Genomic DNA, 26,674 nt, shown 5'->3' with positions numbered 1-26,674 from the left:
TCCAAGTAAAATGACACAGTGAAGCCTAAGCTATAAAAAGGTACCGATTCTTGTTGTAAGATACCGTATATTCCGGCGTATAAGGCGACCTGGCATATAAGACAACCCCCGTCTTTGGCGCTGAGTTGCATGTCTAGAAAGTCATTTTATACACCGGAAACTACCGTTATTTCCAGTGTATAAGACGACTCGGCATATAAGACGACCCCCGTCTTCAGCGCCAATTTTAAAGCTTGCGAAAGTCGTCTTATACGCTGGAAAGTACGGGGTATATAAGAATACAACAATCAGAAATCCTTCTCTGGATGAGCTGTTCAGGCCATAATGAATGGAAACTTTTTTGTGTTACTTTAAGCTTTTAATTTAGGATTAATTTTTAAGATACAATAATTGAATGACAGTGAGAATCTCCTTTCCGTAGGTCTTCCATCTGCTAGTTGAAGTTGTACTGGATCTGCGGAGGGATAAACAAGGAAAAAGACAGTCTGAAGAATAGTGGATTAGGAAAGAACTTGAAAAACTAATGGGCAAGTGACTTGAGACTGGGGTCAGGTACAGAAAAATTGGAAAAAGGAATGGTCAAAATACAGGTAGTCCTCATCCTACGGCCACAATTGAGTCCAAAATTTCTGTTGCTAAGTGAGACAGCTGTTAAGTGAGTTTTGCTTCATTTTACAACCTTTCTTGCCACGGTTGTTAAGAGAATCATTACAGTTGTTAAGTTAGTAACATGGTTATTAAGTGAACCTGGCTTCCCTATTGACTTTGCTTGGTAGAAGGGTGATCACATGACCTGAAACACTGCAACTGTCATAAATATTGTCAAGCGTCTGAATTTTGATCACGTGACCACGGGGATGCTGCAACAATCATAAGTGAAAAAAGGTCATAAGTCACTTTTTTCAGTGCTGTTGTAACTTCAAATGGTTATTAAATGAACTGTTTTAAGTTGTAGACTGCCTGTAAGTAAGGAAGAGATGAGAGACTTTGGGAAACTGACAGCATTTGATTTCATCATTAAAGTGTAAAAAAAAAATGTTGGTTAAATCCACATTCTTTCTGGTCCTGTCAGTTAAGTGCAACTGGATTTGAAAGAGACTTTCATTTACATAATTTTAAATTTTTAATGTGCGTAGGTTTAAAAAATTTTCCTAGTATATTTTTATGATCTGTAAGCTGCCCAGAGTCACCTTATTGGGGGAGAGGAGTGACATATATAATATATAATAATAAATAATAATATAGTTGGCATTTTCAGGGGGAACAAAAATGTTTGCAAAATATGCCACCCCATTTCAGTTTTGCATGAATGGGAAAACCCATTTTTTGCAAGGATGTTGAATATAATGAGCCTAGCTATGCAGGTCAGCACAAGAAAAAGCCAAAAATTCTTCATGAAGCATCAAGTGTCAGGATAGTAAACCAAAAATAACATAGTAACCATTACTTCAACATTTATCAGACTTCATTTTTTAGCCAGTGAAAGTATGTGACACATTATTCTTTATCTTTTTTGAGATTGACTGAATGGAAAAATGGACACTCCAGTATGTTTCTGAGCTGCCAGCATAAATTGAGAAATTATATAATAAAAGCAATATATTTAGCACATTATTCTATTATCTAGTAGAAAAAATATATCTTCATCTCAAAGATATACACGTGGATTATCATTAATTCCTTAAATTATATAAACATACATAAACTATTTTTTTTGGCTTCAGATGAAAGCTCTAAATGTAATCAGTGGCTAAATAAATTAATGGCACATTTAGTAGCTACCATACTTTTATTTGTAGCAGATGTTGGCATATACAAAAATCTATAAATAATGTAACTATTATTTGCTTTCTTTTTTCTTTTTCCTTTTGCTGAAATAATACATTTCTTTATACTAGATCAAATGGCAGTTCAGCCATACAGTGTTAGATCTATCATGTGAGTAAAACTAGAGACTTTGCTGACATGAATAAAATTATATAGATCTACCTTACTACCTAACTCTTCCCATAGTTAAGAAGTAAGCTATGCAGGTCTTCAGAAATAATTTGGAACAATGACATTAGAGCATGCAGGAGCGTGAATATAGCACTTGATTGCAACTCTTTAAAACAGGATTACACAGCTAACCTCAGCATGATCCTTTGTGTTGATAGGTATGGGCAACAGAATGTTGTTTTGCAGGTAATATCTAAATTAGAGAGCTTGTATAGAAGTGTGTATGTGCATGTTGGAATAAAATAGGGTTTTGTTTCCACATGTGGCATGCTGACCAAAATGTGCAAAAACTGACACACATTGTGCTTGCCATTAGCAATGAATGCTGTATGTGACTAAGGATAGTAACATAGACCACATCATCTTCATCTTAGCAAAAAGCATTGTGTGACAGCCTCAGTTGGCCCCAAAATATCATGAGTGACAAGGAACAATATATGGGCCAACTATGGGATCATTTTCATATATAGAAGATCATGATTTGGAATGTAAGAGAAGTAAATGATAAAGAACAAGAAAAAAGAAAGAGAAAGAAAGAAGAAGAAAGAAAGAAAGAAAGAAAGAAAGAAAGAAAGAAAGAAAGAAAGAAAGAAAGAAAGAAAGAAAGAAAGAAAGAAAGAAAGAAAGAGGAAGGGAGGGAGGGAGGAAGGGAGGGAGGGAGGCAGGCAGGCAAGCAGGCAGGAAGGAACATTGTACATCTATGAAACTAAGAAAAAAGGGGAAAAATGTAATGAAGATGATTTGTTCTTGTGGATCAATATTTGGGAGATGAATATTTGCAGGGAAGTGAAGATATAGCTTTAATTAGGAATGAAAGTGTTAAAGCATATACCAGAAACTATGAATTGATATTATGCAAATTATTATGGGTGCATTTGACAGTGGGAATCCTTAGCTTGGTGAGAGGCACAGCAACTTATTCCTCTACTAGGTAATAATTTAAAAACTAGCTATGAAGTTTGGAAAAATTGAACAATATTCTGAATTAATGTGATCTGCAAGAAAAAAATATTCTGTTTAGGTGGCATGAATGGATGGGTGGGAATAAGATAAGAGATAACCAAAAAAGTCATTGTTGTTTGGATCCAAGAGTGAATGAGAATGATGTCTGCTTTGCAACATTGATGTATATCTGCTGAGACAAAAATCTATTTGTTTCAAATATATACTTTGAATATGTCTAGTCATATGCATACATGGCAAAAGAACAGATTAGTTATGTGTATAGATTTATATGACAAATTTGTTTATGATGAAAGATTGGCAGGATTGATGAGAGATTCTGAATGTAAGATACATCTGTTTCATAGTGCCAAGAGAGCATCTTGGGAAAAAATGGAGAAAAGGAAAAACAATGAAAGAAGCAATAGCCAAGGCTGAACAGCCACAAGAAGATCAATTAGGAGTCCTGTACGAAAAACGCAGTTGAAAGGCAGATTAATCTTTCAAGAAATAAATGGCAACTAGATATAGGAAAAGTGGATAGGAAACAAAATGAAAAAAATTGTGTTACAGAGTTTGACAGAAATGTGTATATTTATAGTAATAAGAAATATGAAAAAAGAATGATGACGTTAAAAGGCTGGAGATGATAAATGCATAGATGATTTTTGCAAAAATTAATATGAATAAGTGGTATTGGCTAGCTTTTTTTTAATTTATGCTTTAATTTTGTTGGCTTACTTTTGCTTATTTCCTTTTTGTACTTTGCAAAACATTGTTTATTCTGAAAAGGAATAACATGGTGAATATGTATACCTTCAAGAGTTGCAGTTATATTATATAATTTGCTACCAGTATAACATGAATGAACTAATTCAAGTTTCAGAATAACAGAATTGGAAGGGACCTTGGAAGTCTTCTAATTAAACCTCCTGCTCAAGCAGGAGACCATTTCAGACAAATCATTGTCCAATCCCTTCTTAAAAACCTCCAGTGTAAGAACACCCACAACTTCTGGAGGCAAGTTATTTCACTGATTAATTGTTTTCACTGTCATGGAAACAGAAGGCAGAATGACAGTCTTATAACCATTCTGTGTGCAGTAAAAGAGCTCCAGTACATAAAATGCCTAAAATAAGATGCCTAAAATATCTATATGCCAAATGTATAAAATAAATCTAATTCTGGCACTTTTTATATATGTTGGATTATACCTCCCACCTGTCCTCAATTCTATTTGGTGATGAGAGCTGCAGCCTATCACATCCCAAATTACCAGATTAGAGATGATCGTTTCCATGCATATAAACATTTATAGATAAAAAATCTGGAACATTATATAAAATGGACCAAAATCAGGTTATGTGATACTGTTTTTCCACATATATCCATCTAATGAACAATCCGGTTGCTGGATGAAAGTTCTATTAGAAATTTTTCCAAAGCAAAAAACAACAAACAACATTTTATTTGTTTGTTTGTTTGTTTGTTTGTTTGTTTAGTTATTTAGTTAGTTAGTTAGTTAGTTAGTTAGTTAGTTAGTTAGTTAGTTAGTTAGTTATCTGTATAATGTATACAGATAATTCTCTATCTTGCCTTTTGTGAACCATTGATCTACCTAAACCTATGTAAGTTTTGGATATGTCAGTCTTCTGCATACCAGCTTCTAATCACAAAAAGCATGACAATCAGTTGTATAACACTAGGGAGGTAGATTCTTCCTGCTCTCTTCCCCCACCCCTCGCCCGCCATGTTCAAACACTTCTTCAACAAAGACATTGCTTTTATCCTGTGGCTGGTATCAGACTATTAAATTGCCAGCATGGCTTGCAATTTGTGCACTGCGGAAATGAATGGAAATAATTAGTAGTCAGAGAGAAGCAGATTACACCCCAGCCAACAGATTTGGGAGGCAGTGGAGCAATGGTGGGAAGGGAAAAGTCCCTGACTGGAGCAGTTCCTTTTTTCTTTTTTTCTTTTTTTGAAACGGTTTTTCATCTTTTTTGACAAAAGCCTAGGAATTGTTGAGATCCTTCCATAGGACAAAGGAGATGAAGTACTCCATATTTAATTAAAGCAGCAATTTAATGGCATATTTTGGCCTTCACAGGGAAAGGGCAATTTCCATCACAAAGGTGTTAAAGGACCTGACTTTCTGATAATTGCCCAGGAAGGAAAAGAATGGATGAACTTTTTAAAAAATGCTATCATTTTGAAATGCACTTGAAGCTTCATTTCCCTAGCAGTTACAAAGTAGGCTTTAAGATATTTTGAAGTTCCACTTATTCTCTGAAGATGCCGAGCTGGAAAAGAGAACTGCTTAAGAAATTCACGTTGCTATTTCTCTAAATATCTGTTGCCATATTTTCTTTTGCCCCAGTCTCCTCTGAAAGGCATTTGGGGACAAAGTGCACTTCAGAGGAAATAATATTTGCAAAGATAGATTAAGAATTCAATATGCTTCCTTTGCTAATATAAACAGATTCAAATGTTTTCATTTGAAGGATTAAGCACTGGCATGATTTTCAGGTGGTATGCCTGAAGAAGAATCAGCCAAGAAATAGAAAGAAAGAAGATGGAAACTCAGAAAAGTCACTTTGCAATTAAAGGGCAGTTTATGCAAACAATGTAATGGAAACTGCAGAATCTGGCATGTGGAACTTTGTACTAGAGCTGTGTTTCATAACCTTGGCAACTTTAAGATGTGTGGATTCAAGCTCATGTCCAGACATCTTAAAGTTACCAAGGTTGAAAAACACTGGACTAGGGAGTCTCCGGATGCGGGTGATAGCCAGGTCTCTCTTTTTCAGGGAAGATAAAGCCAGGAGGGGCAGGGGATGCTTCAAATCAAGCAGCTAGGTGACAATGAGGATTGAGATGGAATTGGATGATTTATTCTAAACAATAGGAAGATACTCTTTGGAAATGTTCATACTGAGGCTTCCAAATAATATTTTCTTACTGCGATTCCTTTCATTGCAAAGAGTTATATCTGGAGTCTTATTGCTGCATGGACAGAATAACAGAATGGGGGGGGGGAACCTTGGAGGTCCTCTAATCCAACCTCCTGCTCAAGCAGGAAATCCTATACCATTTTTTAAAAACCTCCAGTGTTGGAGCACCCACAGCTTCTGGAGGCAAGTCATTCCACTGATTAATTGTTCTCACTGTCAGGAAATTTCTCCTTAGTTCTAGGTTGCTTCTCTCCTTGATTACTTTCCATCCTTTGCTTCTTGTCCTGCCTTCAGGTGTTTTTGGTGCAGACCTCAAGACTCTTGAAAGTTGTTGCAGAACTGCAATTTTTCTTGAGAAATATTACAGTGCAACATTTTATTGCACCCCTGTTGCTGGAAACATCCTTACCTATCCTAAGGCATTCACAACAAAGCAAAGACAACCCAATGCAAAGTTTTAAAGACTATGTTTCATTGGCCTCCTTTCTTTCTTTCTTTCTTTCTTTCTTTCTTTCTTTCTTTCTTTCTTTCTTTCTTTCTCTCTTTCTTTTTTCTTTCTCTCTCTCTCTCTTTCACTCCCCTGAGCAGTCAACATTGTCATCTCCCAAGGCCACAATGGGGACCTTCCTGGATTTAGTTTCCAGAAGCAGGAATTCTAGATGACAACCACAGCCCAGTGAACAATCTGATCTATGCCTTCAGAAAAATCCACACATTTTCAGCTGCTCCATACAAGAACCTTTTCTTCTGTTCCCAAATCATTATTGTGTGCATCCTCAGGATATTCCTTCACAGGGCTAAATTCTCATTGGCATCGAACTCTTCCTTCCTTCCTGCAATATGCTTGAGCTGCATGTTCCTCCCAAACTTTGAGATCTATGCTCGTGCACAGTTCCCCATTAGCTCAATGAGCAGATTAGCTAATTATGTTAGGGAGTTGTGTAGGAGGGAGCTTTACAAAATGGAAGAGATGGTGGCATGACTGAACTCCACAGAACAGAATAGGAAAAATACTGAGCACACTTTGTGGATTGTGTTTGGTTCATTTAAAAGAAGCTGTTCTATGACACCCACTGGAAGCTATTGAAATAAAATTACATAATTGTGACCATGTAATTGCCAGGCACTCAAGGAAGATCCTATCTTTACCATGCTCTGGAACTTAGCTTCTTCTGCTTTTCAAAATGTATTTGAAGAACTGTGTTTTTGATTAATTAATTTCTGCTGAATTGTCAGTTACAGAGCAGCAGAGAAAGCCTCCAGAGGCATACATAAACTCCTTCCCCGTGTTTTTGGAAAATTAACAAATCAGATAGAAATGTAATTAAACTTTCTTGAGGCTCCCTATTTCCCTTGGTAGTAGGAAATTCCAGGGATAACCACAACAGTGGAGATAGGGATGGGATTATGGTTGGATGTTGCTGATGTACAGCACCCAACATTCCTCACTATGCTGACTGGGCTGGAGAAATGATACTCCAGCAATATCATTAGGCCACAACATCCTCATCTCTGCCTACAGATCAGTTTTTCTGGTACAAAGCAAGTATTAAAGATTTATGACATTTTGGTCATAATCTGATTATTTGCAAACAGAGACATCTGTATGTGTTTCTCATAAGATCATTCTGATGTAGTGATTTAGTGGACAAAAGTTTATGCAGCAGGAAATATTTCAGACTGCAGCTGAAAGCAGTTTCTTCATCAAGTGTATTCAATGGATATTTTTTTTCTAGCAAGCACACTAAAGGTTTCAGCGGCAGCCTTTACAATGCAAAATACTGTTATTTGCTAGGACAGACTGTCCATGGGTCATTGTTCTCAGGGCTAATGGCATAAGACACTCAAAGCAGGTTTCTTTTTTATAAAGAGGCACATTTAAAAGAAATAAAATGAAGACATTTTGGTTTGTTGCTTCCTCTGTTGCATTAAACTTGTAAAAGCGGCTCTTTTTCTGACTTCCTGCTTGTTGTAGTTTTGAGAAGATTAAAAATAGAGATGAAACACGATTGTGGCTGCATGTCTTGAGCTGTTCTATTTTACAGAGATCAAAAGAATATCAATACATCTGAGAAAAGAAAGATCCGTTTTTACATTTGTTGTTCTCTATCTATGCCAAATATCATAAGATGATCTCTAATTAGTATTTTCCTCTTATTCTAATTTTAACAAGCCTCTAAGAATTACAAGGAAAACTAAAAGATATTCAGCCTGAGCCAACAGTAACTTGCAAGTTATACATGCAATGTAAGTACATTTCTTTCAAAGGCAGCAGAACAATTATCTGTCTAGAATTCCTTTGGTTTTTTTTTTTTTTTAAGTCTACTGCTATAGCATTTCTTACTCCATTTTCCCATGAACACAATGGCTGCCTGACAGCCCATCTATAGATGGTCCTATAACTCAACCTTTTTAAAACTCATATTTAGGACTGACATCAAGACTGAAATTCAGAATGTACTTGTAAATTAAGAATAGTTTGTAAATTGGGATCTGGCAGGCCCAGCTGCATGCATATTTCTTTGAATCCAAAATGGGAAAGAGTACGGGCTGGTATTAAATCAATTTAAATCAAACATGCTGCTAAATATATTTCCAGTTATTATGATCCAGTTATTCTGAGTTTGTGAGACCCTTAAACTATTATCCTAAATTTATAATTCTCTTAATGCAGCTAATCAATTAAAATAACTCATATTATGAAACTGACAAATTTGCCTATTACTGTACCTTTTTGAAAATCCAGGAGTTGCTTTTTTAAGGCAACCAACTCAAAACAGACAAGCATCATTAACATGTGGCCAAAGACAGGACCAAAAGGACCATGTGTACCACTTTGTATCATGATCAAGCTATAATTGTCCAAATGCAGTTACAAACAGATGTCCTGTCTAACAGGTTTCATCATCTTTTGCACAGCATTTTTTTGTTCTGCCATTGATTTATCAAGTAGGCTCATATGCAACTAGACTTAGAATAACAGAATGAAAGGGACCTTGTAGGTCATCTAGTCCAATCCCTCTAGTCCAACTAAGAGGCTTCTTCATCATTAAATGGATTGATGGAGGCCATAACCACTTTGGGTTGGTGGCACAGTCATTGGAGTAGAAAGACCAGTTGATTTAACAGAATAACAGAGTTGGGACGGACTTTGGAGGTCTTCTAGTCCAACCCCCTGCTCAGACAGGAAACCCTATACCATTTCATACAAGTGGTTGCCCAATCTCTTTTTAAAAACTTCCAGTGTTGGAGCATTCAAAACTTCTGGAAGCAAGTCATTCCACTGATTAATTGTTCTAACAATTAATTTTGTACTTTGTTTAATTTATTCTCCCAGGATTCAAACTCTATATTGGAATGACATGCATGCTCTCTGTGCTTACTCAAACAATAATTTTGTTTATTAGTTTATAATATTGTAAATGTTTCACAAATGTGCATTACTTTCTCTTCAAAAGAAAATCTCATAATGCAATGTGTCTTTATTTCACTGAATTCAGTGGGGTTTACTCTCAGGCAAGTGAAAGGAGGATTATAGCTTTGAACTCACATCTTAAGAAGGGAATGATGAGCAAGATGAACTGTGGTTTCATATCTATATAATTCTACCATTGGTGAAATTAAAGGCTTGTTTAGGTACAGCCAGAATAACTGGCCTTGTAGATTTTTGGTGAGAATGTCAAAAACTACAGATCAACTCTATTTCAGGATGCAACTCAAAGCTTATTTTCTGCTTCCAAGCAAGTGCACAGCAGGAAAAGAGGAAGTGGTTTGCCACAACAAAGATGTTTTTGGCATGTGAACTCCTCCTAACTACAAGTATGAGATTGTACTTCATCATAAAGCTGGAGACAAAACCTCCCAAGTGCTAGGCATCCCTTGCCAAACTTGTGAACTGAAACTTCAAAGATGAAATTGCACCTTTATTTTAAGCAGCCTTTTATGATCTTGTACCCTCCCAATGTATATATCTACATGGGCTTTATATGCTTATCCCAAAATACTTTTTTGTTGTTTATAATTATGTTTATGTAGAAAATAGGAAAACATTCCTCATTTGCTATATAAATGAATATTGCAGGAAGAAGGAGACACAATGCTCAATTTAGCAACAGTTATAGCCTCAGTTTCATATCTGTGAATAAGTTATTATTCTCAGTTCAATATTTAGGTAGATTTGCTGTACATCACAATTTTCATTCTGTATATCCTATGTTCAGTATTTCAACATAACCAGATAATGGGTCAAATTGTCAAAAACACTGTTCAAAGAAATGCCATTTAGAGTAAGTGAGAAAACAACTGTTTCTCAAGTCAGTGATTTAAAGTGATCTAATTTTGGAGATGGTTTTCTCAGTCTCAATGACATGATAAGGATTATGTTAGCAAAATCATGTGGGTTGATTCTGGCAGTTTTCCCAGGATTTTATCTATTTATTTATATATTTATTTTCAGTAGAAATGCAAACAGTCATCTACAGTTCCAGTGACAGATGTGTTGTGACATCATCTAAGAATTATGAACCTTGATGAAAGGATAAAAAAACTAAACAAATTTTGATGAATGAACAGTTGAATATGTATGTGGCATTAATAAACAGATTTGATAAGCTTGTACAGAAACCCAAAGCCCTAAATTCAAATAGCTTGGATCAACAGCAGCTTTATCATGTTGAAATGATAATATATACCGGTAGATTAATGTACAGTAGTCATTTATAACATGTGTGGGTGGGTGGAATGTTTCCTAGGCTTTTAAAAGGATTGATCATACTTTTTCACTATATTAATTCCCTGCCAAAATTAACTATTATCCAGCATTTTCATAAATGGGCAAATTGCCCAGTGTGATACATTCAAGGTCCATCTAGTCTATAATGCCCAACAAGATAAATGTTGTGGGAAGCACAGATATCTGCAGTACTCATCTTTAGGAGAGGGAGAAGATATGTGAACTATTCTATTCTTTAAACATTCAATATCTATACCATAAAAATCTACACTTTTAAAATGCTGAACAAATGTAGACTTAAAAATAATAAGATTTCCCAATTTAAAAACAGCCAACAATAATTAAAACAAGGATGGCAATAAAGCCATTAATCAATCACAGGCCAAAAACCCATGATAAAAAAATTGTGAAAAAATAGTTTTAAGTGACCTTGTGCAATTGTAAAAAAAGGAGGAAAACCTTATCTCATCTGGGGAGAGTTCCAGAGATGGAAAGCACAAAGGGGTGGACCTCTCAAGATTCAGGCTGTAGCTATATTGATATAACACAATACAGAAAAACTGTTATACATTCCAAAATCAATATGTAACAATAGCTAATGCTTTTAGTATTCTTTTCCCTTAGCCTGAGATGGAAAACATAAGGAAAAAGTGAATTATTCTTTGAACAGAAACTGGAATCTTTGAGAGTTTCCAAATCGGTTGATCAGTTGTTCTGTGAATTTCTCTTAGAAAACAAATATTGATCTTTTCCCTTTGTTACTAAATGGATATAAACCAATTAGATGATCTCCACCTATTGTGGAATATAGCTGTAGCATCATCCTGTAGTGAATGCTAAAAGATCATTTAGTTTTGTATACTGTAATAGCAAAAAAGGAACTAAGTGCACAGATGACACTGAATCTTTGGTGTTGTAAGAAAGAAAAGAATGTAGGTAAAAAACTAGTGGAATTCTTTTGTGGATTAGCTTTGTTCTTGTGTTATATAATTTTGCTAGATTTTATCATCTCCTTTTCTATTTATTCTACTAATTCCTTGTATTGTTTTATTATACAGTGCTAAAAGTCATCTCATAAGTCTTTCTTTTCCATTGTCCCCAGCAACTCCTATACTCCCAGACCTGCACAATACCACTGAAAAAGAAAAACAAGAAATTCAAGAAAAAACCAGCATGGCTGCACAAAGATCTCTCTGACAGATGGAAAGACAAAAAGGACAAATACAAAAAATGGAAAGAGGGGCACATAACTAAGGCTGATTATTAGCAGACAGCCAGAACATGCAAAGAAGAAGTTAGGAAAGCAAAGGCTCAGAACATACAAAGACTTGCAACAGAAATCAAGGATAATAATAAAAAAAAGTTTCTTCCAACACATTAACAACAAGAAAAAAGTCAAGGAAACTGTAGGTCCACTAAAGAGAGATGGCAAGGAAATAACAGGCAACAGGGAGAAAGCAGAGCTGCTTAACTCATACTTTGCATCAGTCTTCACATAAAAAGAAACTATAGCCCAACATACAATGAGCTGAGGTGGCACAGCAGTTAGAGTGCAGTACTGCAGGCCACTTTAGCTGACTGTGTTCAGCAGGTCAGCGGTTCAAATCTCACCGGCTCAAGGTTGACTCAGCCTTCCATCCTTCTGGGGTAGGTAAAATGAGGACCCAGATTGTTGGGGGCAATGTAAATATATATATATATATATATATATATATATATATATATATATATATATATATATATATATACATACATACACACATTGCTTACTGGTGTACACCGCTTAGAGAGTGCTTGCACTTAAAGCGGTATATAAGTCTCATAAATAAATAAATAAATACAAAAAACAAACCACTGCAAAAGACTAGAAACAAACTAGAAACAAAAATTAAACTAAGCAAGAAAATGGTAAGAGAACACCTATCGGACCTTGATGAGTATAAATCACTGGGACCCGACAGATTACATCCCAGAGTTATCTGAGATGTTATCTGAAAACCATTGCACCACATCTTTAAAAAACCCTGGAGCACCAGGGAAGTACCTGATGATTGGAAAAGGGCTGATGTGGTTCCCATCTTCAAGGAAGGGGGAAAAAACAGACCCAGGAAACTACAGACCAATCAGTTTAACATCAATACCTGGGAAGATCCTAGAAAAGATAATAAAAAACAGATCTGTGAACAACTAGAAACAAACAAAGTTATAACTAGTAGCCAGCATGGGTTTTTTAAAAACAAATCATGACAAACCAATCTTATTTCATTCTTCAATAAAGTGACTAAACTAGTAGACCAGTGAAATGCTATGGACATAGTATACTTAGACTTCAGTAAGGCATTTGATAAAGTAGACCACAACCTACTCCTTGGTAAGCTAGAAAAAGATGGAATAGACAACATCACCACCAGAGGGATCTGTAGTTGGCTGGCAAACTGTACTCAATGAGTAGTCCTCAATGGCACTACATCCACATGGAGAGAAGTAAGCAGTGGGGTAGCACAAGGTTCCGTCTTAAACCCAGTAGTCTTCAATATCTTCATCAATGACTTAGATGGGGGAATTGAAGGGGAACTCATCAAATTTGCAGATGACACCAAACTGACAGGAGTAGCCAACACCGCAGAAGACAAACTCTGGATCCAAAAAGGTCTTGACAAACTTGAACAATGGGCCCTATCCAACAAAATGAGTTTCAATGTGGAAAAAAGCAAAGTTTTACATTTAGGCAGGAAAAATCAAAGATTGTACAGATTGCGCGAGACCTGGCTCAAAAACAGTAACTATGAGAGGGACCTCATAGGACGATCACTTAATATGAGCCAGCAGTGTACTGCAGCAATCAAAAAAGCTAATATAATCCTGGGTTGTATAAACAGAGGCATAGAATCAAGATCACATGAAGTATTAGCTTTATAAAATCCTAGTAAGACCACACCTGGAATACTGCAGCCAATTTTGGTCACTATATCACAAAAAAGATGTTGAGAGTTTGGAAAAAATTCAGAGAAGAGCAATTAAGATGATCAAAGGCCTGGAGATTAAAACATACAAAGAACGGCTACGGGACTTGGGTTTGGCTAGTCTAAAGAATAAAAGAAATAGGGGAGACGTGATAGCAATATTCCAGTATTTGAGGGGCTGCCACCAAGAAGAGGGAGTAACGTTATTCACCAAAGCACCAGAGGGCAGGACAAGAAGCAATGGTTGGAAACTGATCAAAGAAAGAAGCAACTTGTAATTAAGGAGAAACCTCCTGACAGCAAGGACAATTAACCAGTGAAACAGCTTGCTTCCAGAAATTGTGGATACTCCATCACTGGAGTTTTTTAAGAAGAGACTAGAGAGTCACTTATCTGAGATGGTATAGGTTCTCCTGCTTGAGCAGGGATTGGACTAGAAGACCTCCAAGGTCCCTTCCAGCTCTGTTCTATTCTATTCTATTCTATTCTATTCTATTCTATTCTATTCATGTTTTATTTCCATTTGGTCTACTTTCCTAGACTGTAGAGTTTGAATGAACATTTCTTTCAGGAGAGAATTATTGCTTATGATCTCAAAACAGGATGGTGTCTCTGATACAAGTGGACATTTGGAATAAAGTTTTCTTGTTTTGGTACTGCTTGATTCTGTTGAGTATTTCAATTGTTAAAACTACTTTTGTATATTTTCCAGTAATATATAAATACACCTATATTTTTGAATTCACTGTAGATAAATAGTATTGGCAGGTTGGATATCCAATAGTTCCTTTAATTGCTTTGATAGTAATCTGCATTATAGCTTTAATTGTACCAACTATATTTTGTATAACACTTAGAGTAAGGCTTTTCAACCAGTGGTATAGGTACCACCTGTGGTACATTGGCACCTCACCTGACAGGTGGTACTTGACCATCCTAGAAAAGTGGTAGTGGGGGAGGGGAATGAGCTGAACCAGTGGCAGCACCGCATAAGCCTGAGCGAGAGATGGCTAGAGCAGCAGGGCTGTCAGGGCTCAGCGGAAGCGCCAGAATCAATGCCACTTTCCAGCTGATTGGCACTTCTTCGGAGCTGTCAGGGCTTAATGGAAGCACCAGGATCAGTGCCAGGCTCCAGATGGAGCTTGGCGCTGATACTGATGCTTCTGCTGAGCCCTGAAGAAGCATCAATCAGCTGGAATGTTGCAGCCTCTCCAGGATCTTGTGATTTACATTCAAATGCTTGGCAACTGATTCATATTTATGACGGTCACAGTTCCCAAGGTCATGTGAAGTGACCAAAACCTGCTGCAACCACCCAGCAGAAGGGGGGAATAAAAACCAAACACCCCCCCATCCCACTCCCACTTCCAATCCTCAACAGAAATGCTCACAACAATGAAAACCTCGGACAGGAGGAAGAGCGCTGCCAGGTGGGCAGGCAGGTGTCTTGCTTGGCTGTGGCTTGGGGGCACTTTTTTCAATGCCATTGTAACTTCGAATAGTCACTAAGTGAACTGTTTTAAGTCAAAGACTACCTGTACTTTATCACTTTTTCCTGGTTTTTTTTGGGGGGGTCATCAAGTTGGTAACACCTTGCTAGGCGACTGGTGGTACTCGGATATTGCCATATCCTAAAAGTGGTACAATGGGTGAAAAGGTTGAAAAGCCATGATTTAGAGTATACTCTTCAAATAATTTACAATAATGATTACCTGAGTATAAATTACCCTGATCTGATCCTACTTTTTTTTAACAATCATAGCCTTGTCCAACTACTTTACTGAGATCTAACCTAAAATTAGAACAAGCAGAAAAAAATGATTGTATCTAGTGTAATTTGATTTAAAATTGAAATAAACTCAAGAAATTTATCATGTAAGGGTGTATTTCCATTATATTCTTCTAGAAAACTTGTACCTAATTGCATTGTAGGCTGTTTCATCTGCTGAGGTAAATCTTCTGGATATATTCATCTTTACAACAATATCCTTTTTCATACTTCGGCCACATAATTTTATTTGCTATTTTGTGTTCCTACAGGCATGTATTTAGCATATCCAGTTTCCAAATTTAATTCTTCCTCCCAGCCTCAACACTAGATTGAAAATGATCCACCAATTCAGAGTAATGTAATGGAGTCACACTATATGGTGGACGATAGAATAAAAGTCTGTTATTTTCTAGTTCTTGTATATTAAAACTAAGTTGTGGCTCACAAGATGCCACTAGATTTCTCTGTACGTGACAGAGAAATAATTAGCTTTAGCTTTTGTGAACAACTATGCTGCTTACTGCTTGAATGTTATATTGCAGTTTACTTGAAAATTTAACTTTACTGCAAGCTTTAGTAATAAAAATATTCTGTTTCTCTCTTTATATTAATGGCTGCTGGGAGAGAAATAAAACACAGCAACAGCAATTTTATTCAAAACAACAAAATATGTTAACTGTGGGAAATATTTAAAAAGCCAAAGACAGTGAAATACTCTTGGACTTGACCTGTCAGAATTTCCAATTTGCTAAGGGGTTCTACCTTTTTATAAGCAGCTCAAATTTTAACACATTTTACGTTTCATATAACCTTTTATTTATATACTGTACATCATGTCTGAGAAAGCCTAAGAGGAGAAAAAGCAGAGCAGATTAGCTTGTTCCCTTGTCTAAACTGAAATCCTAACTACTACCTCCATGTAAAACCCCATCTAATGAATGCCTGCCCACATTTTTACAATTCACATATAGTTAGTGCTTAATATGACTTGAGTTTAAACTGAAGACATAATTTCAGAGATGGTGATTCTTATGTTTGGTGCTCGGTGAGTCATCGACGAGGCAGCAGGTGAACAAACAACTCTCTATTAAAGGTTTAAACAGAAGCCTGGATAACTGCAGCTCCACCCCTATTTATACACTCAACAACTAGGTGGCAGCCAATAGGATTCAAGTATTAGTTCCCGCTTTAACACAAGATAATTAGCATGTAGACAGCAAGCCTGGCTCTTAACTGACAGAGACTTATGACTGTTTTTTCAACAATTCCAAGTACTTCACCTCAATACATTACAATGGTGATGATGATTATGATGATGATGATGATGATGATGATGATGGCTGCAGTGTCCTCATTTTCTCAGAATCTGCTTTGGACAGGAAAAAGGCCCACCTAGCCAGATAGCATGAAAACCACAGAAAGGCAGTAGAAGATAAGAGGATAATCTATCTAGGGAAACTTAGCTAACCTAACCTTTGCTTTGCTACCGGGATGGGCTGGATCTAGACTGGGTTTTGTTAAATGTATATCCCTCTGCTTTATTCCTCCTATTTTTAAGATGATGCATTTTGTTCATATGTTGTAACATTATATGCTATGTATCTTATGTTTACATGCCTGCAGCTTATGATTCCAAAGAGAGGAAGGAAGGAAAGAAGGAAGATTTTCATGGAGTCATTTTATACACACTTAACACCCCACTTCTTGCAGATGCACAATAAGCTTATGAGCACCTTTCTACTCATATACCCCTATAACTGGCATTTAGAGACCAAGCAGATATTAGACACCACGTCTAGCAGGCTTTATCATATCTAATTCTCTTTTAAAGCCATCTGTGTTGCCAACAATTCCTACCTACATCCTCTATAATATAGAATATGTAGGGTGGTATTCTATACTTTAACAATGTGTTATGTGAAAAAGGGCTTTCTTTTGCATGAGTTGAATTTTTCATTCTTTAGCTTTGCAAGATGAGTTCAGGTACTCATGAGAAAAGAAAAAAGAACATAGTCATGATTATTTTTCCCAACTATGCATAATTATATGCACTATTGTCTCCATATACTTACCTAACTTTCTTCCAAGACAAAAAGTCATATCCTTTTATGCATCTTCTCTTGTTCTGCCATGTTTCTTTTTCCAATTCCTATTGCACCATTTTTCTGGATAAAAAAAGTAGCCTTAAACGGTAAAAAATATATGCTCTTAATTCACAGCAGTCAAGGCTAAAACTTACGAATCAAAGGTTATAGGTCTCCTTTTAAGATTTCCCTTCTTATTTGTAAGTCTGTTTTCTGTGCCAGTCATGCCTAGGAAAGCCTTACATAACTAGAAGCCTATAATTGAAAGCACAGCTCCCTAACATCTGAACCAGATGGGCCTTTGGAACAAACAGCGGTTCAGAAAGGAATCAGATTTGCATCAAATTATGTGAAACAATAATCGCTAGCCTGTTTTGATGTGCTTTGATGTGTTCTTTCGCCTGTGAACTAGGACTAAAGAGAAAGCCCAGGATTAGAAAAAGAGAAGATGAAGTTGGTTGCAATTAGCTAATGAGAACCTTACATCTCCAGCATGCCTAAAAGGTAAAATAAAATAGTATATAGGCCAGCAATGAAAAAAAAAATGGTCCAGAAACAATGATTGGTTAAGGAAAGCAGCTGTCTGACTAACAGCAAAGGAATGTACAGTCTGCCTTTATCAGGACTGACTGTATCAACCCTTTAACGCAGGGCTTTTTCTTCAGATATTTACATTTGTCACATATATTTTCTCTTTCCAACAAAAGATGTTTGAAAACTTATTAGATCATTTGTCCTTCAAAAATAGACGTTTAAAGGATGGCCATGATAGGAGAAGTTGGGGCCATTTCCAGTATAAGATGGAGGTAGGGAGAAGAATTCCTACTTTTTTGTTAAAAGCCTACTATTGTTACTGCTCCTTAACATACACATTTCAGCCTCTATTGAGTACCATGCTGCATTTTGGAATATCATGCCACTGAGCCAGTGCGACTTTTGAAAGCCATCATTACCAGACCAGACCTCTAGTTATTATTTTGACTGCCTGCCCAGACTTGTAAATATTATTTAAGAACAAAGATCTCAAGCCTGAACATCTATTTTAGTGATGGTCCTGCTGTTCTTATTAAATTTTTATTTTTATTATGATCTTAAGAGTTTTTGAGTATTAGAAAGGCTTTCTAAGTTATTTAGCAAAAATGGTTCATATTCATAGATATTTTTATGCCGGTCTGTACCTTTTCTATTCTAAAAGCCATGATAGTTCAGGGGGTTAGAATGCAGTATTGCAGACTAATTCTGCCCATTGCCAGGAGTTCAATCCTCACTGTCTCAAGGTTGACTCAGCCTGCCATCCTTCTGAGGTTGGTAAAATGAGGAGCCAGAGGGTTGGGGCCAATATGCTGACTCTGTAAACTGCTTAGGGAGGGCTGTAAAGCACTGTGGAGCAGTATATAAGTCTAAGTGCTATTGCTATTGCTAAAATATAGAATGATATGCCTATTTCAGTTTATATATTTGTCAGTACTGTTTGCCAATCTCTTTCAACCAAAAAGGTATCTACGTTTTGCAAATGATCTGTCCAACTCACTATCGTGGCTAGGTGGATGTCCAACAAATCAAAGCAAGGCAGTTTTCATTCCAAATAGAAGATGGGGAGTTTTCCATCATAGAAATGTTTCTTCCTCTTGTCATTAAGTGTTTTAGGTTGGGAGTGACAAATATGTAGAGAATAGTTAGTAGTCCCATGAATGAACTAGCCCTTCTTTTAAGATTCCAAATAGTTGGATTTCGCTAAACCATTTAATAGTCTATTAAAATGCTGGTTTATCTTGACTTTGTTGATATTTATTTCCAGGCATCCCCAGGTTATACATTGAAACAGACTGAAAGATGACCCAATCAAGAGAAAGATAGGTGGACTGGAAACAATGTAACACAGACTGTCTTATGGTCGGACTAATAGGCAGACAGGAATTTGGCCAGACTATGGTCAGACTAATAGGCAGACAGTGAAAGGCACTGTAATACAGACCAGACCTCTAGCAACTTGGAAAGTGAGGGACCAAGCAACAAGTCATCGAACTGCAAGGCAGTCTGGCAGATAGAGCAGATGGATTGTCTCAAACAATCTGACAAAGATTTCTAATTCAGATGCTTTTGGGATAGGTGATTGGCTTGATGCTAGAAGCAGCACAAATTTAATGGCAATGATGGGATGTAGTAGCAATGCAGAAAACCATTGTTATTTCAAGGAGTTTAGTAACATATTAAGAAAATTCTACAAGTTTAATAGGTTTAGCAGGTTTCTGAGCTAACTCGCTTGTTTTTCACTCTTGCTTAGAGTGAAAGGAGAAGGGAGGGGGGAATATTTGTGTAGTTTCAAAGGTTTTCCCACTGTGAAAGTCTCAGACTTTTGATTCCCATTCCTGAGTCATGTGCCAGCCAGTCAGGTCCTGCAGCCTCATGATGGTAGCAGGGCCATGAAGTCATGGTGCCATGTTTTGAGAAAAACCACAGGGTTGTTGTTGGTTGGGAACTTCTACGTGGAACCCAGCACTAGCTATTGTGGGAACTAGCTGTCCTTGGGATACCTCTGCTGTTGTTATTAAGGAGCTCCTGACATCCTGATTTGGGTATCGTCTTGCTATGTATGCATGCTTTTTGTATTACGCTTTCAAATCTGTTTGCTTGAGCTAATAATAAAGCTTAAAATCCCATTATTTACTGGTGTGCCTATTGTCTCTGGATGCAAAAGATTCAGTTGCCTGGGCACCTGATCACTGCCATTACACTTGGCAAAACACAAAAGAGCCATTTTATGGCTATGGCAATAACCATTTAGGCAATAGCCCTATGGCAATAGCCATTTAGAAATAGAAATATTTAACCCCTCCTTTTCTTAACAAAGATGCAGCTCTGGGGGGAAGATCATGTTTGGAGAGAGCTGTCAGGTTAATGATGTAATGATTAATTGATGGTAGAGTAATATTAAATCATAAGAACAGTAGGGAGCAGTATGCACATGGATATGGCCTTGGAGCTTTCAGAATTTCTAATCTTCACCTTCAATTTAAAAATGCTTGTGAGGAGAAGGAAGACTGAGGATTGGTCCAAAGCTTCCTCCAGTGGAAGAAGCTTTCCTTTTCAGGATCCAGTTTGCATTGGTCACTGGGAACAGAGGTTTAACTAGACTTGTTCTGGAGCCCATCCTCAAGGAACTTCTCTTTAGCAGAATGTGTGCTTTTGGCTATTCTGTGTATAGTATTTATATGGTGCCTGATTGTGTAAGGCTTTTTAGTTGTTGATTGGGGTGTCAGTGGCCAGTACTTAAGTCATTGGCTATTGTTTCCTTGTGCTGCCAAGCCCTCCTAAGTATTTGATAAACTGGTGGTTTATCTGGTAAACTGGTAAATCAGAACTCCTATTGATTGACAAGAGGCCCATTTCCCAGGCTTAAATCATTCCCTGGCTATTTTTGTCCCTGCTTGGCCACCAATCTTAGTAGCTAAAAAATTGAATGTATGTCCTTGTTCATTACAATGTGAAGCTGCCAATGAGTTTGGGTTTCTCCATTTGATCGCTTGCTTGTGTTCTTGTAATATGGTGGTTAGCTTCCTCCCCGTCTGCCCTACATAATCACAGAGGGGATTCTTACAGGGGATCCTGTAGATTACATTGGAAGGATCTCCCACCTCCAAGCAATCTTTGCAATACATGATTTGTCCTCTCAAAGAAGCTTTCTTTTATCAATATAAATACTTCGGGATATTAAATGTGTAAAATTGTTAAAGTCCTTTCCAAATACCAGGGCTCAATGTTAATTGTTCCGATTATACATGGGGAACATATTAGCCTCCGCCTAGTCTTTTTAAATTGATTTATGTTTTATCCTTTTTTTGCTGTCTAGAGTTCCATGGTGACTATATAAATGGTGTAAATAAATAAATCTTGCACTTATTACCATTTTATCCCTACCAAATTCTGCCAACATATATTTCCAAATTAAAACCAGCCCAGATAGTGAACAACAATCTCTAGCTTTTTACTAATGGATTTTGGCAGAAAATATAAGACAAAAATTTCAAATTATCCTTAGGTATTAGATTGAATAGGCTGATGTTACATTTTAAGTGAAATATAATTTATCTTCATGGGATTAAATTTGTTTTCCGTCTCAGTGAGATGCAATGTTTTATAAAGCTACTTCCCAATTCCTTCCTCTGTTGCTGAAACTTTTCATTTTGGGGATGACTTTTTGATCATACTGTTGTATTTTAGTAGCTTTCTAAGCTCCAAAGTGGAATAAAGATTACTGTGACATTTTCCTCTTGCGTGAAGGAATTTATCTGCTTGAAATCTTCTGTGAGCATTTGATGCAATGAGAAAACAATAATAATTTTAAACCTGGATAATTATTTTACCAAAGCTCCGTTAAACCATTACATATTTACAAACTAGAGATTAATTTCTTGCTTTTTACAGTCTAATGGCTATCAAGGTTTGTAGAAGTACAAAAGGGTTAGTTTAAGGACTGCCTTACAAAGATTTAACTTGCATAGTAAACTTCATTAAATGTAATGCCAGAGAGAGTTTTTCCTTTTGTGAGAGTCCTTCTGTCTATTAAATTAAGAAACCAAGCCTGCTTTGGATTCATTCCAATCAAATGAAGTCTCTCTCTCTCTCTCTTTGTGTGTGTGTGTGTGTGTTTACCCACACACTTCCTAACAATATGCACTGTTACCTCCCAAGAGCAGAACGCACAGAATGAAGCAGATGTGATCTTTATTTGAGTAAGTTTACCAAGCAAATATTTGAAAGAGTGTGGAGGACATATATGTGACAGCAAATATTTCATATCTTCCCTAGTTGATAGTGAACATTTAATGGACATGGAAATTAGTCAGGTTTCTCTTTGTCCTAGTACATTTTTTATCCTTATTAAATCAGCACCTCAGGGACTTAAGTGGTTCCCCAAACCATCTATTAAATACAAGGAGGGGACATTATAAAAGGCTGCTTTATTCTGCAACATGATTACATTGTGAGTGGGAAGGGAATAATGCATTTGGCTTGAACTCTTTGGACCTCCTGCAATTCTGTCAGTCAAATAAAAGAATGCTAAAGACTCTTTCCCTCAAAATATTTAAGCTTGTTTCACTGTTGTTTCCATTCAGAATCAGAAAAAATGTAACCCTGAGCTGATGGTTTATGGCCATGTAAAAGTATGTGGGGTCACCACACCCACGACTCCTCACCCTAAACAAAAACTCCTGGCTCAAAGCAAGGGAGGCATTGGAGCTCCAGAGAGCCTGAGAAGAGAAACACAATTTATTTCAACAGCAAAAATATTTCAGGGTTAAGCCATACTTGCTTCTGTTAACCACATATAGGCTGCAATTATTAGCCATCTATCTATCTTGCCTTCATTTCATGGCTGTTCACATTTTTGCATCCCTGTTCTATAATGCAGAGAGTGAGGAAGATGACCTAGAGAATGATATGCAAGCTCCACTGTAATGATGACCAGGGTAAAATGCTTTTTAAGTCCAGAATGTCAAGATAATGTTCAGAAGTGGCTCAGTCTGATGCTTCCTTAATTCACTAAATTCTAAGAAGGAGGAAGAGCTACAGCATACTGAATAGAATAGAATAGAATAGAATAGAATAGAATAGAATAGAATAGAATAGAATAGAATAGAATAGAATAGAATAGAATAGAATAGAGCTGGACCTTGGAGGTCTTCTAGTTGGGTCCCGGTGATTTATACTTGTCAAGGTCGGATAGATGTTCTCTTACCATTTTCTTGCTTATTTTAATTTTTGTTTCTAATTTGTCTTTTTCAAGGAACAGTGCCTTTGTCATAGACTCTGGGGGGACAGTTACTTTTCTTCACCTAACTTCACATTAGCTGTACTTTTATTTATTCATTTAAAATATTGGTCTCCCCTTTTTCATCTATAAAAACACCATCCTAAGCTAACTTTCACTTACTGTAGGCTACATCCATTTAAGTAGGAATGATGAGAAATGCTGAAATGGTCCAGAAGAATAAACTCATGTATCACATCATTCTGCAAAAAAAAAAAAAAAAGGAAAGGAAAGGAAAGGAAAAGAAAAGAAAGGAAAGGAAAGGAAAGGAAGGAGGGAGAGAGGGGGAGAAAGGAAGGAAGGAAGCATTTTCAAGCTACTTTATTTGAAGGAGGGAGTGGTCCTTTCACACTTTCAAATTCTAATTTTAATATGGTTTTGTAGCTTGTGATGGGAAGAAAATCTGGCAAAATCTGCGCAGTAAACCCATGACTGTAAACATTGCCAAAAACAACTGCATCTAATAGGAGAAATCCTCTTGATGCTTTTTGTATTTAGGTTTTTGGGTATGCTACCTCTGTTCAGATAACAAATTAGGAAACATCAGGAATCCTTAAAGAAGAGTCATATGCCTGCTGCTCTTGACTCATCTGCAATAGAATTCTATTTTGAAAGCAACAAAAAGCAAAATCTGGCCCTGACATTATTTTGTCTGCTTGAACTGTCTCCAGCAGGTGCATAAAAATCTTCCTTGAAAGATGGGGTGAGAATTTGGCCACTGAGTTTTATAAAACTTCCAAGTATTCATTTACTACAGAAAACAGATGTTATAGAACAAATGTCCTAGGAAAAAAAAACTTCACTCTTTGGATAGAATGTAGTAAGAAGCCAGACTTCACTTTTCATAAAAATGATTGATGGAGAGTTGATTTTTGCTAGCAGTTTCTTCCTGATTTATACTCAGAATTTCTTCCCAGCTATGTAGTCTCCACAGCCCAGTTTTCATGGTTAAATATAGTTGAACTCTTGTTAGAGGATAGAGTACTAAGGTCTTGAGAGAAACGATCATAGTTAATTGGATTATGACCAGGTTTATATATTTCAGGACAAGCAAGAGTTCCATGGTAACATATATATTTTGAATGAAAAAGATCTTTATATCTGCAGTTAAAAGACTGCGATACTGGAAAAATCTCTTTTCAAATCTCTAAATCTGCCAAAAGGTGAACACTGCCCTAGGTTAGAAGGACAAGTAATCTGACTTCTTACAACCCTATCTTTCTAAACTTTTATGAACTTTTATTGAACAACTGATTTTGCATGAGAATTTCAAAGTATCCATCATTAATATTACAGATGGAGAATATATATAGGAATGTGTAAAATATTCAGAGCTTAAAATGCCTGATTGCAGTGAATGAAACACAGGTGGTCCTTGCAACTAGGTGCAGAATTTCAGTCATAAGTCATGTTTGTTATAAATTGAGGCACACACATGACCATTATTGTCTATACAGTTGCATGATTATTAAGCAAATCACACAACTGTAAATCCAAATGCATTCTCCCAAAAGGGCATTTTTTGCCCCAAAAAATAAATGGTAAAAATCCCATTGCAAATCACAGTCACATGACTGCAGAATGCTGCAATCAGTTGTAATTGCCAAATGCCCAAACTGCAATTATGTATCTATGCAACATTTTACAACAGTTAGAAGTCCTATAAGGGCCATAAAGCACCCTTTCTGAGGCTGTTGTAACTCCAAACAGTCATTAAACAACATAAGTCAATGACTTCCTGCACTAGTTTTGGAACAAGGCATAATGGTTTTGTTCTGAATGCAAGACCAAATTCCTGTTTTAAGTAATATCCTGACAGTCTGCGCTCCTGTGGGTGGCTTGCTGCTTATGGGACCAACTCTATTGTGCTGTTATTGGCTGAAAGTGGGTGAGGTGATGATGGGGTGGAGATAAATGAGAAGCAGCCTTTATTTAAGTAGATGGCCAGATGGGGTAGTTTTGCATCTGCATCCATTGTGGATGAGTGATCCTAAATAGAGTAACTGATGAAGACCTTTCTCAGACGTCTGCCTACTACTATTATAAAAAAAAATGATTTCCTATAGAAAGTTAAGTTCCACAATATAAAGATTATGCACAACTTTCTCTTGTTCCCATGCACTTTTTTGATTGTATCTTTCAGATGTGAAACAAATCTAGATGAATCTCATATCTTGCATGAGCCCTTTATTCACACTATAATGTAAAGATAGTCATATAGAGAAAATTTACAGAGCTTACTTACAGATAGTGCTACTGAAATAAATGGAACGACTCAGTTACTATCTATCTTAAATCCTTTGGATTTCAAATCCTCTAGCTTGAGCAGGGTTTGATCATCAGGGGTTAAACAAGTTGGAACACTTGTTAAATGGCTCAGTGGATCTCATTCTTCATGTTTTCATACATACAAATATCTTCATGAGAACTGAACCTGAATCTGAAAAGCAGGCTTGGCCAAATTACAGCTCACTCTTGGTGTGTATTCTCTCAAGGCATAAACATTTTGAAGTTATCTGCTTTGCCTCTTTGGCTTTAGCTTCATCTAGTCAGGAGGACAGATGACTCATCTTAACTCATTTTCTTCTTGTGATTTCTTAACTTCCGTTCAGTATTTAGCCCAAAGTACAAGTGTTATTTCTTATCTTTCACCTATGCTTATAGTTAAGTTGTCTGGCCATAGTGATATCTGCTTAATTTAAAACAAAACAAAACAAAACAAAACAAAACACAGTTTATGATTTATGTTCCCCCACCTTTTTTCTTTTAAAAGATCATGGTTTTGCTGCATAAGAAGCCAAATGAGCTTGGCAAATACTCACCCTGCTCCTTTTGTATCAGTGCAGATAAATAACATCCAAAATTGCTTTCTCCAACCCGGCACCCTCCAGATGTGTTGGAATTGCAACTCCCAGTATTGCCATAAAACATGACCTTTGACCATCCAGGCTGGGTGAAGTCACAACATATCTGAAGGGTGTGAAAGTCTGCTCAAGCATAAACTCATCTTGGAATGTAGCCACCCCTGCAATCTGTTTCTCTTCAGTATATTCAAGCTATGGGTGATCTTGCTATCATCTCACAGGAAATCCATTTTTAAACTCTGAAATTTCAAGTCATCTTAAAATTCTCCCATCATGCCAGGAAATATTTAAAGAGCATCATGGGAGTGGAACTGATTTGCAGTTCTATATAACTAAAAATGCATGGTGTTTAGATTTAAGAAAGGAAAATAATGTATGGCTTTTTAAGACCAAAACTTGGCAAAATAAAAACATGCCATTCAAACAGTGGCTCAGAGGAACTGAATAGTCTATGGACTGTAAAAGGCAATGCCATGGGTTAAACTCATTAATTTGGGCATTAAGAGCCTTTATAATATGCCAGTCTGATCTTATATTTGGGAAGTTACCTGCAG

General features: G+C 36.6%; 1 long non-coding RNA gene across 1 annotated transcript; it reads right to left on the bottom strand.

Annotated features, from left to right (window-relative positions):
• Positions 1–344: 344 nt before the first annotated feature.
• LOC120313898 lies at positions 345–26,137 on the bottom strand. Its single transcript, XR_005558285.1, has 3 exons — positions 26,079–26,137; positions 17,433–17,543; positions 345–454 (listed from the first exon to the last, which is right to left on the bottom strand). It is a non-coding gene; the product is annotated as an uncharacterized LOC120313898 (long non-coding RNA).
• Between the last annotated feature and the right edge of the window lie 537 nt (positions 26,138–26,674).

This window comes from Crotalus tigris, unplaced genomic scaffold, assembly GCF_016545835.1.
Source record: "Crotalus tigris isolate CLP2741 ecotype Arizona unplaced genomic scaffold, ASM1654583v1 scf7180000018822.470413, whole genome shotgun sequence".
Taxonomy (NCBI): domain Eukaryota; kingdom Metazoa; phylum Chordata; class Lepidosauria; order Squamata; family Viperidae; genus Crotalus; species Crotalus tigris.
Note: the sequence above shows the minus strand (reverse complement) of the source record. Positions and strands in the feature narration are given on the sequence as shown.